Source organism: Nicotiana attenuata, chromosome 4, assembly GCF_001879085.1.
Source record: "Nicotiana attenuata strain UT chromosome 4, NIATTr2, whole genome shotgun sequence".
Taxonomy (NCBI): Eukaryota; Viridiplantae; Streptophyta; class Magnoliopsida; order Solanales; family Solanaceae; genus Nicotiana; species Nicotiana attenuata.
The window spans coordinates 6,758,957-6,774,340 of NC_031992.1; the positions used below are offsets into that span (position 1 = coordinate 6,758,957).

The following is a 15,384-nucleotide window of genomic DNA, read 5'->3' on the forward strand; positions in this document are numbered from 1 at the left end:
GCGACGTAGGAAGGGAAGCAGCTCACCGTGGAAGTCTCTGCTGCAACTCACTGGCGCGCACCAGATCGATAACCAGATGAATCAGCCTCAGACCCTACACATTTAAGTACAGAAGCGTAGCATGAGTACATAAACAATATGTACCTAGTGAGTATCCCGCCTAATCTCGAAAAAGTAGAGACGAGAGGTCGACTTGATACCCACTAGGTCAAGATAATAACATAATAATGATGTACAATTTAAAGCATAGATAGCTCAATTAAACAACAGTTACAATGGAAGTCATAATCATGCTTTTAATCACATTTCTTTCATCATTTTCCTTCTTTCACATACTTAGCAAATAAATCAGGAAAGATCTCAGCTCAAGCATATATATATGTCATGCGCAACAATGCCGAGGTCGACGGTCCGCTCCAACAGAATGTAAATTGTGCACTGCTGAGGGTCAAACGGCCCGTACCATAGATGCATCTATTTCACCGAGGCGATCGGCCGATCCACAAATATCAAGTAAAACATCAAGAATGCACACAAAGGCATCATTTATATACAAGGAAATCCTTACAAGGTTCAACAATATTCCTATGTTCACTTTTCATTCTTCTCTAGTCTCTAGCATATCATAAAAGATCATTTCGATAATTCAAATAATGGATATCTCACATTAGGCATGACGTGGGTCCTAAACTACCCAAATATTTAATATCATAGTAGCTACGCACGGACTCTCGTCACCTAGTACGTACGTAGCCCCCGCATTTAATAGCAAATTATCATTTATTAGTCCTAAAGGGACAATTCCCTCTCACGAGGTTAGAAAGGAGACTCACCTCGCTCCGAAGTGCACTTCCAAATATCAAGAACAAGCCCAAAACCTCAAAGCGAAGCCGAACGAGCACAAACTAATTAAACAATGTAGGAACTAGTCAATAAGGGCTTACAAGGTTGAATCCCAACTATTTAAGTGATTTTCCAACCTTTCCCGCAAGTTTCCTAAATTCCGACCCCGGGCCCACGTACCCGGATTCCGAGGTTTTTCAAAGAAAGTTGTTCTCTATCACCTAAGGATCACAAATATATGATTTCTAGTCCATTACATAGTTATTTACGTGGTTAAATCTTAATTTTATTTAAACCCTAGGTCTAGCTCTAACACTTTGATTTTACTACATTTCTAGTGTTTAATCTACCCATTATATATGTATTTAAGCTAAGAATGTAGGGAGATTACTTACCTTACCAATATATGTGGAAACCCTCTATTGGAAGCTCCCAAACGCCCAAATGTGGAGTGAGAAATGGTAGAAATTAAGGTTGGGTTCGAATTAAATGAAGGTCTGCCCCCAGCTATTTCCGCTCCTGCGGTTTTGGGCCGCCTCTACGGTCCTGGCCCAGATTGGAAATACCGCTTCTGCGGTCGAGAAGTCGCCTACGCGGGACCGCTTCTGCGGTCTCGAAATCGCTTATGCGATTTCCCCGAGCTGCCCCCATACCACTTCTGCGGGTTGCTGACCGCGTCTGCGGTACCGCTTCTGCGGTCCTAGAACCGCAGACGCGGTTATGACAGAAGCAACAAGGTTGGTATTTCTCTAAGTTTCAACTTCGTCGAACCTCGACCATTTGACGCTCGGGGCTCCCAAGCCCCGCCCGAACATACCGACAAGTCTGAAATCACGAGGCGGACCTACTTGAACCCTCGAAACACCCAAAACAACGCTAAATCAAGGAATCGAACCCCAAAACCAATTGATTCAACTTAATGAAATTCAAGTTCTAAATTTCCTTTCAACGGGCCAAAACGCCCTTAAACTACTCGGATTGACACCAAATTTCACGGGTAGGTCTTAAATGATATTTCGTACTTGTACCAAGTTTCAGAACCGGAATCCGACCCTGATACCTAGGTTTTCAATGAATACTTAGGCTCTTTAATTCTTTAAAACTTCGATTTAACAATTTTACAGAAAAATTCATTACTCGGGCTAGGGACCTCGGAATTCGATTCCGAGCATATGCCCAGGTCCCATATTTTTCCACGGACCCTCAGGACCGTCAAATCACGAATTCGGGTCCATTTCCCAAGAAAGTTGACCGAAGTCAAACTTGGCCTTTTAAGAAAATCTTAAGGAAATAATTAGATTTATTCCTACTCAAAGCTCTTCTAACTTCCGAACCGACCGTCCCCGCAAGTCATGAATTAGCTAAAGCGAGCACGAAAAGTTTTATTTAAGGGAACGGGGTTCTAAATAGTAAAACGACCAGTCGGATCGTTACATTAGAGGATCGTAAGAAAGAGGTTGGGGCCTAAGAAGTTCAAAAAGATCCAAGTAACAAGATCTTTGACTCATTTTTCTCCTTTTGGTTGTTTGAAGTACAAACTTTTTAAGCCAATAATACTATATTTATCAAACTGAGACATAACACTTGAATTTTTCATTTTTGTTTGCAACTTACTATCTGTATTTTATGTTTATGAGGAGAGGGTATGTCACCTTTTACATATGTTGGCTTCATATGGACAAATCAAAAAGGTGCAGGACATGTCGGATAGGCACATGACAAGTCGGGCATATACATGACAATTTGGACAAGCACATGCTAAAAGTTCATGAATGATTGTCTGCATAAATGAGCTCATAATACATTAAATACACACTTCTAAATTGGTTGCTTGAAATACACATTTTTTTGCCCGATAGTACTACATTTAACAAACTGTTGTATAATATATGAATCTTTGATTGTAGATTTGCCACTTATCCTTTGTATTTTATGTTTACCAAGAGAGGGTCTGTCACCTTCTATATGTGTTCGCTTCATATCGTGAAGCGGACAATTTTGAGCCAAAGTCATAGACAAAGTCGGACAGGTGCAGGACAAATCGGACAAGCACATGATAAGGATGCGCGACAGTATTCAGACAGGTTCAGGACAAGTCGGAATGACGCAGTAACTGTATTTGTACCTAGAATATCGGCTTCATCAGTTTCAACCACAGAAGAGTTGCCCATGGCAGAAAAGTTTGGACTTGCATTTTTAGAGCGAGATAATCAACTAGCACTAAAGCTAGCAAAGAATGCAAGACAACATCACCGTTGTGCAGAAAAAGAATGGGTGATTATGAATAGAAGGGAAAAAGCATGCATAGAAATCCCTGAACATTCGGAATTGGATATAGATATGTACTTTTGTAACCTCCATTTCATCTTTATCAGCCAATAGAAAGAGCTTCTGTTTGACAGCATATGTTGATAAGGAAGCATATATTTTAGCAAGCCTCATGTACAGTTGTATTTAATCATGTACAATTATATTTAGTCTTTTATATATTATGCTTTTTCAAGGGGTAATATGGCACAAACATTAACTTTTCAATATTCTATTCTACTTTTTAGTGGGCTAAAAGAAGTTCACACCCCTTTCACGTGTGTAATGATATTTGAAACAATATGCTTTTGAAGTTTTGTGCTTAAAGAAGGAATTAATAATAGTTGGTGCTACAAAATAAAGAACAAATCTCTCCATATCAATGAGTTCCAAATGTCGTAAAATTATTTTGTACTAATATCAATCATAATTTATTAGAATAAAATATTTGAGTTTTGTTTATAGCATCTAACGTATTTTTTTCTATTATCTCTCTTGCTGTTCATCTCTTTGAACTAATCCGCGCATCTCGCGGGTAAATATACTAGTTTTTTGTTTTATAACCAAAAGACATTGTTTAAATATTTTTTTTGTGATTTTTTAAAACTATATATTTATTGAGACGGGGTACATGCCCAAAGCACGCGTATTCTATGACTAAAGTGAAAATTAAAGTATGGCCTAAACTTAAATACAAAATTGTAATCCGGTCGTTCTTATATTGACACTAGTCTTACTATACGCGCGTTGCGCGTGTAACCTATCTAAATGAGTATAAAACTTTTAAAAATTATATAAATGTTATTTTTGAATTAAAATAAATGTGTAAATTTATTTCAACAAAGAATATTGATTATGTATATATAGTTAATTCAATAAGGAATATCAATTTATACCTTTCTCTCTCTATGTTTTCTTTTAGCTCTTTTAAATACTACCTTAAATTACTTATGAATAAATGTATCTAATTTATTTTCATTAATTTCATAAATTTATCTTATCTATGTTTTACTTTTCGAGTATTGTAATTGGATTTGTAATTTAATATGTGTATAAATTTACAATATGTATTCAACTTATTCAAATAATTAACTTAAAGTACATTATAGTAATTTATTACTTTAAATTGAAATACTACCATTATTTTCTAAACGTAAGCATGCCGTATTAAACTTATATATGTTTTCATACTCGACCTAATATGTTGTAAGTTGCTCTGCATATTATTAGTAATCTTTAATTTTTGAAGACTTAAAATTAGATCTAAATTTTATTAGTAGATATCTAACACGTTTGTGTACATTTTAGTAATCTTTTATTATTAGTAATGTTTCTAGAATTATTTGTTGAAGGAATAGTTTAGTTTTTTAAAGCTACAAAAGTGAAGATGCCGACCAACTTCAACTTTGTGAAAAATATATTCCTAGATTTTTAGGTACCTTAAATATTTTATTTTTAGTTAGATTTATTTCCAGAAATTTATATTTGCCTTATACTTTCAGATTATTTATCTTTCAAAATTAACATTTAAAAATAACTATGTAGGTAATTTTCAAAATTAATTCTTTGGAACTACACTAATTAATACTTTCAAATCTAAAATCCTCGTTGTTTCCAATCAATAATTTTTTTTGGGTTTGTTTGTACTTTTAAGCTTTAGAAATGTTTAGGTAAACAAATTATATGCCTACCTAACGCTGAGAGGGTTCATAATTTTGGAGTTAAAAGATTAGTTATTTTACCCAATTCAAATAAGGAATGTATTAGGCATAAAGATTTTGTGCAATTTAATTATACTTTAATTGTAAAATTTATATATGGTAAAATTTTAATAATTTTAAAGTCCTAATTATAAGGACTTAATACTTACTTGATTAGAATAAGGAAAAATTTAATAAGTAATAAATTTGGTTTAATTAGCTAGAAGAATAATCAGATGACTATTTTGTCTGGTGTGAACTCTATTTTAAAAGGATAAAAAAGGTGAACGATATTTCACTAAGGGCCTTCGTGCTTTTAATATAGTATAGGTAAACCTTCTTTTGTGGAGGTTGTTATATTGGGTTGATTATCTTGCGAGTGATTAGTGGGGACTGTGTTCTGTGTTTTTTTCTCACTGTGTTCATCTCAGTTTGTCAGTGGATGTTATTAGTAATTTAGACAGTTTGTCGGTGATAGAGGCAATCGTCTTTTTGCAGTCACAAGCAAAAGAGAAAGAAGCAAGTGAAAAAATATATGCAGAGAGGACTACTGGACCCTGAAAAAGTAGAACCTTTTGAACTTTTCATTGAAACTGGAGGCGTCAGCTATTGTTTGTATAGAGATTCAGAAAGAATTCTAGGAAACACTTATGGCATGTGTGTACTACAGGTAAAGGAGAGGTTTTAAATTTCCATAAACTATTTGCAGCAAATCGACTTCGTATTTCCTCTTTTAAGTGTCACGACCCGGATTTTCCCACCCTCGAGGGTCGTGATGGCACCTATTACTTGGAGCTAGACAAGCCAACTTAATTAGCAATTTCATTAAACACCTGTCCCTTTTTAACAATTAACAGCATCAAATAAAGGCGACGGAATTAAAATCATAAGCGGAAGACTTAAATGTAGATAGATGATCAACAATACAGAAGTTCCAACACATATATCTCTGCCCCGGGACTGGAGTCACATACTCACGAACATCTAAGGAGTACTACATACAAAGTCTGAAAGAAACATAATCTGTTTATCTCGGGTACAATGAGATGACAGCCAAATGTAAAGATAGAAGGGAGACGGCGGGCCTGCGGACGCCTGCAAGCTACCTCGGGTCTCTCTGGACTGAAGGTTCGCCCCCGTGCTAATGCTGCTGCTGCTGCTCAATACCTGGACCTGTGCAAAAATGCACAGAGTGTAGCATCAGCACAACCGACCCCATGTGCTGGTAAGTGCCTAGCCTAACCCCGGCGAAGTAGTGACGAGGCTAGACTGGACCTCACATAAACCTGTGCAATCATAAATATACAGCAGAAATCGAAGTACAAGGCAACTATAGTATGGGAGGGGAAACATACTGTGGGGAGATAACAATACTAACAGTAAATCCAAAGTAATCAATCTAGGTGCAATCTAAAATTTAAGGCGAACAAGAAACTAATACCAACACTAAACACATTTGCATCAATAACTGTTGCGGCGCGCAACCCGACCCTAATACATTTCGACACTGTTGCGGCGTGCAACCCGATCCATAATTATCACTGTTGCGGCGTGCAACCCGATCCACAATTATCGTTGTTGCGGCGTGCAACCCGATCAACAATTATCACTTCCCAACCTTGCCCAAACAACAGTCACAAGTAAAGGGCAAAGGAGTGAACAAGTAATTGGAAGGAAATCCCAACAAGGGTACACAAACAACCGATAATAACCATGCAAGAGTAAATCGATATTTCTCTTTTTCTTTCATTTTCATATCCTAGTTCTCATTAGCACTCGTGACAAGCTCCAAGGCATTTCTCATTTCATATGCTCTCACCATTTGTATTTCAGACCGAGCCAATGCTCCACGAATTTCTACAATCACAATATCTTTCACAAGGTGTCTACCACGTATAGAAGCCATCAAATAACATGGAAGGCATAACAATATCCAAACAACCCACATATAAGGACTCACGGTCATGCTAGACCCCAATGTATAGGAACTCGTCACCGTACCTATACATCGTACTCGATCATTTAGCAATTAGCAAACAAGATTCGACGCCTATTCCCTCAAGCTAGGGTTAAACCAAACACTTACCTCAACTTTCACGGCCAATACAATCCTCCACAATCGCTTTCCCTCTCGAACTCGGCTCCAACTCAACCAAATCTATGCGATAAGGATTTCATGATATCAATATGTGCTAGACAAATCAAACCCAATGACTAATTATAGCTTTTTCATTAATTTACCCCAAAAGGTCAAAAATGCCCCCGGGCCCACATGGTCAAAACCCGAGGTTCGAACCAAAACCCGTTTACCCATTCCCCCATGAACTCAATATGTAAGTTATTTTGGAATCGGACCTCGAATTGAGGTCCAAAACCCCCAAATTTTAGAAAACCTAGGTTCTACCCTAAATTCCCAATTACCCCATTAAAATCTTTGTTTTGAAGTTGAAATTATGTTTAAGGATGTTAAGGAGTAAAGAAAATCAGTTAGAAAACACTTACCAATCGTTTTGAAGAAGTGGAATCGTTTGGAAAATCGCCTCTTATGATTTGGGTATTGAAAAAAGTGAAAAATGACTGAAAATCCCGACTTTATATACTGAGCTGAAGACTGGCGCGGATTGCACTAAAATGCACCGCGGCCGCGCCGAGGAAGGGAAGAAAAATGACTCTCTGAACCTACCCAGCGCGGACCGCACTAATTTGGTGCGCGGCTGCGCTGGTTGAATGGACCCAAGACCCACTCTCTGAATCTCCCAGCGCGGACCGTACTGATTCGGTGCGCGGCCGCGCTGGTCGACCTAGAATTCACTGGCCCTCTAAACTTAGCCACGCGGACCGCGCTGAAAGGCACCGCGGCCGAGCGGCTTCTAGCGCGGAAATGACCGCGGCCGCGCTGGGGCCTGCAACCCCTGAACCTGCAACCATCTGCTATTTTTTGCCTAAGACCTCCCGGGACCTACTCAAAACTCACTCGAGCCCTCGGGGCTCCAAACCGAACATACATATAAACTCAAAAACATCCTACGGACTCATCCGTGCGATCGAATCGCCAAACAACATCGAATTAGGCCTCAAGACCCATGATTCCTTCCAATTCCCATGAAACATCATATTTACTGCTTCTAGCTCAAAACATGTCAAATGACGTCCAAATCTAACCAAACTTCACAGCAATTTCTTAACTCATATTTAAGACTTGTGCCGGGGGTCGGAACCAAAATACGAGCCCAACAGCACAGTCTTCTAAACAAATAACACTTTCCAATTCTTTAATTATTTTCTGAAAACAATTTCACGTAAAAATTCATTACTCGGACTCGGGACCTCGGAATTTGATTCCGGGCACACCCCAAAGTCTCATATTTTCCTACGGACCCTCCGGGACTGTCGAATCACGAGTCCAGGTCCGTTTGCCCAAAACGTTGACCGAAGTCAAACTTAATCAATTAAAACATCAGAATTTTATTACTTTTCTCACAAATTCATGTTTAAACATTCCGACTACGCGCCCGGACTGCGCACACAAGCTCGAGGCAACCCCCAAGTGAGGTTTTCACGGCCTCAGGAATACAGAGCGAGTAGGAATACAGGTGATGACCCTTTGGGTCGTCACATTCTCCACCTCTAAAATAACCGTTTGTCCTCGAACAGACAAGAGAAAGAAGTACCTGAGTCGGGGAAAAGATGGGGATAACGGCTCCGCATATCAGACTCGGACTCCCAGGTCGATGCCTCAAGAGGCTGACCTCTCCATTGAACACGGACAGAAGGAAAACTCTTGGATCTCAACTGACGTATCTGTCGGTCCAGAATAGCTACCGGCTCCTCCTCATAGGATAAGTCCTTGTCCAACTGGACAGTACTGAAATCTAACACGTGGGTAGGATCGCCGTGATACCTCCGAAGCATGGATACATGGAAGACTGGATGCACGGCTGATAAGCTGGGCGGCAACGCAAGTCTATAAGCCACCTCTCCCACTCGATCAAGAATCTCAAACGGACCAATGTACCTAGGGCTAAGCTTGCCCTTCTTCCCAAATCTCATCACGCCCTTCATAGGCGACACTCGGAGCAATACCCGCTCACCCACCATGAAAGCTACATCTCGAACCTTACGGTCTGCATAACTCTTCTGCCTAGACTGGGCTGAACGAAGCCTCTCCTGAATAATCTTGACCTTGTCCAAGGCCTCCTGAACCAAATCCGTACCTATCAATCGAGCCTCTCCCGGCTCAAACATCCAACCGGAGACCGATATCGCCTACCATATAAAGCCTCATAAGGAGCCATCTGGATGCTCGAGTGGTAGCTGTTGTTGTAAGCAAACTCCGCCAAAGGCAAGAACTGATCCCACGAACCTCCAAAATCAATAACACAAGCTCGGAGCATATCCTTCAAAATCTGAATAGTCCGCTCGGACTGACCGTCCGTCTGGGGATGAAATGTTGTGCTCAAGTCTACCCTTGTGCCCAACTCTCGCTGAACTGCTCTCCAGAAGCGTGAGGTAAACGGCGTACCCCGATCCGAAATGATAGACACGGGCACACCATGAAGGCAAACAATCTCCCGAATATAGATCTCAGCGAACCTCTCAGAAGAATAGGAGACTGCCACAGGAATGAAATGCGCTGACTTGGTCAGCCTATCAACAATAACCTATATCGCGTCAAACTTCTTTCTGGTCAACGGAAGTCCAGTAACAAAGTCCATAGTAATCCGCTCCCATTTCCACTCGGGAAGCTCAATCCTCTGATGTAAACCACCAGGCCTCTGATGCTCGTACTTAACCTGCTGACAATTCAAACAACGAGCGACATATGCTACGATATCCTTCTTCATCCTACGCCACCAATAATGCTGCCGCAAGTCCTGATACATCTTCGCGGCGCCCGGGTGGATGGAGTACCTGGAACTATGGGCCTCCTCTAAAATCAACTCTCGGATCTCATCGACATTGGGCACACAAACTCGCCCCTGCAATCTCAAAACACCATCATCATCTAAGGTAACCTGCTTGGCACCTCCTCGCTGCACCGTGTCTCTAAGGACACATAAATAGGGATCATCAAACTGCCGATCACGGATACGCTCCAGTAACGAAGAACGAGCAACCGTGCAAGCTAACACACGACTGGGCTCAGAAACATCTAGTCTCACGAACTGATTGGCTAAAGCCTGAACATCCAAAGCAAGTGGCCTCTGACTGACTGGAATATAAGCAAGACTGCCCATACTGGCTGACTTCCTACTCAAAGCGTCGGCCACCACATTGGCCTTCCCCGGATGATATAAAATAGTGACATCATAATCCTTCAACAACTCCAACCACCTCCTCTGTCTCAAATTCAACTCCTTCTGCTTGAACAAATACTGAAGACTCTTGTGGTCAATGAACACCTCACATGCCACGCCATACAAATAGTGCCTCCAAATCTTCAAGGCGTGGACAATAGCCGCCAACTCTAAATCATGCACTGGATAGTTTTTCTCATGAATCTTCAACTGCCTCGAAGCATAGGCTATAACCTTGCCATCCTGCATCAATACTGCACCAAGTCCAATACGGGAAGCATCACAATAGACGGTATAAGGCCCAGATCCTGTGGGCAAGACCAACACCGGTGTCGTAGTCAGGGCTGTCTTGAGCTTCTGAAAGCTCGCCTCACACTCCTCCGACCATCTGAACTGGGCACCCTTCTGGGTCAACCTGGTCATCGGGGCTGCAATAGATGAAAACCCCTCCACAAACCGACGGTAGTAGCCTGCTAACCCCAAGAAACTCCGAATCTCCGTAGCTGATGCTGGTCTAGGCCAGTTCTTGACTGCCTCTATCTTCTTCGGATCCACCTGAATACCCTCAGCTGATACAACGTGACCCAGAAATGCTACTGAACTCAGTCAGAACTCATACTTGGAGAACTTGGCATATAACTGACTATCCCTCAGAGTTTGAAGAACCACTCTAAGGTGCTGCTCGTGCCTTAAGGATGTTAAGGAGTAAAGAAAATCAGTTAGAAAACACTTACCAATCGTTTTGAAGAAGTGGAATCGTTTGGGAAAATCGCCTTCTTATGATTTGGGTATTGAAAAAAGTGAAAAATGACTGAAAATCCCGACTTTTATATACTGAGCTGAAGACTGGCGCGGATTGCACTAAAAATGCACCGCGGCCGCGCCGAGGAAGGGAAGAAAAATGACTCTCTGAACCTACCCAGCGCGGACCGCACTAATTTGGTGCGCGGCTGCGCTGGTTTGAATGGACCCAAGACCCACTCTCTGAATCTCCCAGCGCGGACCGTACTGATTCGGTGCGCGGCCGCGCTGGTCGACCTAGAATTCACTGGCCCTCTAAACTTAGCCACGCGGACCGCGCTGAAAGGCACCGCGGCGAGCGGCTTCTAGCGCGGAAATGACCGCGGGCGCGTGGGCCTGCAACCCCTGAACTGCAACCATCTGCTATTTTTTTGCCTAAGACCTCCCTGGACCTACTCAAAACTCACTCGAGCCTCGGGGCTCCAAACCGAACATACATATAAACTCAAAAAACATCCTACGGACTCTCCGTGCGATCGAATCGCCAAACAACATCGAATTAGGCCTCAAGACCCATGATTCCTTCCAATTCCCATGAAAACATATATTACTGCTTCTAGCTCAAAACATGTCAAATGACGTCCAAATCCTAACCAAACTTCACAGCAATTTTCATTACTTCATATTTAAGACTTGTGCCGGGGTCGGAACCAAAATACGAGCCCAACAGCACAGTCTTTCTAAACAAATAACAATTTTCCAATTCTTTAATTATTTCTGAAAACAATTTCACGTTAAAAATTCATTACTCGGACTCGGGACCTCGGAATTTGATTCCGGGCACACCCCAAAGTCTCATATTTTTCCTACGGACCCTCCGGGACTGTCGAATCACGAGTCCAGGTCCGTTTTTGCCCAAAACGTGACCGAAGTCAACTTAATCAATAAAACATCAGAATTTTATTACTTTTCTCACAAATTCATGTTTAAACAAAGATTAGTTATTTTACCCAATTCAAATAAGGAATGTATTAGGCATAAAGATTTTGTGCAATTTAATTATACTTTAATTGTAAAATTTATATATGGTAAAATTTTAATAATTTTAAAGTCCTAATTATAAGGACTTAATACTTACTTGATTAGAATAAGGAAAAATTTAATAAGTAATAAATTTGGTTTAATTAGCTAGAAGAATAATCAGATGACTATTTTGTCTGGTGTGAACTCTATTTTAAAAGGATAAAAAAGGTGAACGATATTTCACTAAGGGCCTTCGTGCTTTTAATATAGTATAGGTAAACCTTCTTTTGTGGAGGTTGTTATATTGGGTTGATTATCTTGCGAGTGATTAGTGGGGACTGTGTTCTGTGTTTTTTTCTCACTGTGTTCATCTCAGTTTGTCAGTGGATGTTATTAGTAATTTAGACAGTTTGTCGGTGATAGAGGCAATCGTCTTTTTGCAGTCACAAGCAAAAGAGAAAGAAGCAAGTGAAAAAATATATGCAGAGAGGACTACTGGACCCTGAAAAAGTAGAACCTTTTGAACTTTTCATTGAAACTGGAGGCGTCAGCTATTGTTTGTATAGAGATTCAGAAAGAATTCTAGGAAACACTTTATGGCATGTGTGTACTACAGGTAAAGGAGAGGTTTTAAATTTCCATAAACTATTTGCAGCAAATCGACTTCGTATTTCCTCTTTTAAGTGTCACGACCCGGATTTTCCCACCCTCGAGGGTCGTGATGGCACCTATTACTTGGAGCTAGACAAGCCAACTTAATTAGCAATTTCATTAAACACTTGTCCCTTTTTAACAATTAACAGCATCAAATAAAGGCGACGGAATTAAAATCATAAGCGGAAGACTTAAATGTAGATAGATGATCAACAATACAGAAGTTCCAACACATATATCTCTGCCCCGGGACTGGAGTCACATACTCACGAACATCTAAGGAGTACTACATACAAAGTTTGAAAGAAACATAATCTGTTTATCTCGGGTACAATTAGATGACAGCCAAATGTAAAGATAGAAGGGAGACGCCGGGCCTGCGGACGCCTGCAAGCTACCTCGGGTCTCTCTGGACTGAAGGTTCGCCCCCGTGCTAATGCTGCTGCTGCTGCTCAATACCTGGACCTGTGCAAAAATGCACAGAGTGTAGCATCAGCACAACCGACCCCATGTGCTGGTAAGTGCCTAGCCTAACCCCGGCGAAGTAGTGACGAGGCTAGATTGGACCTCACATAAACCTGTGCAATTATAAATATACAGCAGAAATCGAAGTACAAGGCAACTATAGTATGGGAGGGGAAACATACAGTGGGGAGATAACAATACTAACAGTAAATCCAAAGTAGTCAATCTAGGTGCAATTTAAAATTTAAGGCGAACAAGAAACTGATATCAACACTAAACACATTTGCATCAATAACTGTTGCGGCGCGCAACCCGATCCACAATTATCACTGTTGCGGCGTGCAACCCGATCCATAATTATCACTGTTGCGGCGTGCAATCCGATCCACAATTATCACTGTTGCGGCGTGCAACCCGATCCTCATATAACATTGTTGCGGCGCGCAACCCGATCCGTAATGTATACCTCTCAACCTTGCCCAAGCAACAGTCACAAATAAAGGCAAAGGAGTGAACAAGTATTCGGAATGAAATCCCAACAAGGGTAAGCAAACAACCAATAACAACCATGCAAGAGTAAATCGTTATTTCTCTTTTTCTTTCATTTTCATATCCTAGTTCTCATTAGCACTCGTGTCAAGCTCCAAGGCATTTCTCATTTCATATGCTTTCGCCATTTGTATTTCAGGCCGAGCCAATGCTCCACGAATTTCTACAATCACAATATCTTTCACAAGGTGTCTACCACGTATAGAAGCCATCAAATAACATGGAAGGCATAACAATATCCAAACAACCCACATATAAGGACTCACGGTCATGCTAGACCCCAATGTATAGGAACTCGTCACCGTACCTATACATCGTACTCGATCATTTAGCAATTAGCAAACAAGATTCGACGCCTATTCCCTCAAGCTAGGGTTAAACCAAACACTTACCTCAACTTTCACGGCCAATACAATCCTCCACAATCGCTTTCCCTCTCGAACTCGGCTCCAACTCAACCAAATCTATGCGATAAGGATTTCATGATATCAATATGTGCTAGACAAATCAAACCCAATGACTAATTATAGCTTTTTCATTAATTTACCCCAAAAGGTCAAAAATGCCCCCGGGCCCACATGGTCAAAACCCGAGGTTCGAACCAAAACCCGTTTACCCATTCCCCCATGAACTCAAATATATAAGTTATCTGGAATCGGACCTCAAATTGAGGTCCAAAACCCCCAAATTTAGGAACCCTAGTTCTACCCTAAATTCCCAAATTCCCCAATTAAATCTTTGTTTTGAAGTTGAAATTATGTTTAAGGATGTTAAGGAGTAAAGAAAATCAGTTAGAAAACACTTACCAATCGTTTTGAAGAAGTGGAATCGTTTGGAAAATCGCCTCTTATGTTTTGGGTTTTGAAAAAGTGTAAAATGACTGAAAATCCCGACTTTATATACTGTACTGAAGACCCGGCGCGGACCGCACAAAAATGTCCCGCGACCGCGCCGAGGAAGGGTGGGGAAACCCCTCTCTGAACCTTCCAGCGCGGACCACGCTGATATGGCACGCGGCCGCGCTGGTCGAACTGGAATTCACTGGCCCAATGAGCCTAGCCACGCGGACCGCGCAGAAATGCACTGCGGCAGCGCGGCTTCCAGCGCGGACCGCGCGAAAATGACTGCGGCCGCGCTGGGGGCCTGCAACACCTGAACCTGCAATCATCTGATATTTCTAGCCTAAGACCTCCCGGGACCTACTCAAAACTCACCCGAGCCCTCGGGGCTCCAAACCGAACATACATATAAACCCAAAAACATCCTACGGACTCATCCGTGCGATCAAATCGCCCAAACAACATCATAATCATCAAATTAGGCCTAAGACCCAGGATTTCCTTCCAATTTTTCATAAAATATCAAGTTTAGAGTTTTTAGTCCAAAACACGTCAAACGGCGTCCAAATTCAACCAAATTTTATAGGAAGTACTCAAACCGTATATAAGACTTGTACCGGGCGTCGGAACCAAAATACGAGCCCGATACCATAGTCTTTTAATTAAATTTCATTTCCAATTTCCTTAATTATTTCCAGAAAAAAATTTCACACAAAAATTCATTTCTCGGGCTTGGGACCTCGGAATTTGATTCCGGGCATACACCCAAGTCCCATATTTTCCTACGAACCTTCTGGGACCGTCAAATTACGGGTCCGGGTCCATTTGCCCAAAATGTTGACCGAAGTCAAACTTAATCAATTAAATACCAAGATTTAACAATTTTTCTCACAAATTTCATATTAAACTTTTCCGGCTACGCGCCCGGACTGCGCACACAACTCGAGGCAACCCCAAAACTGAGGT

General features: G+C 41.3%; 1 pseudogene; it reads left to right on the forward strand.

Moving 5' to 3' along the window:
- LOC109225062 overlaps nucleotides 1,302-15,384 on the forward strand; it is a 50,900-nt pseudogene continuing 36,817 nt past the window's right edge.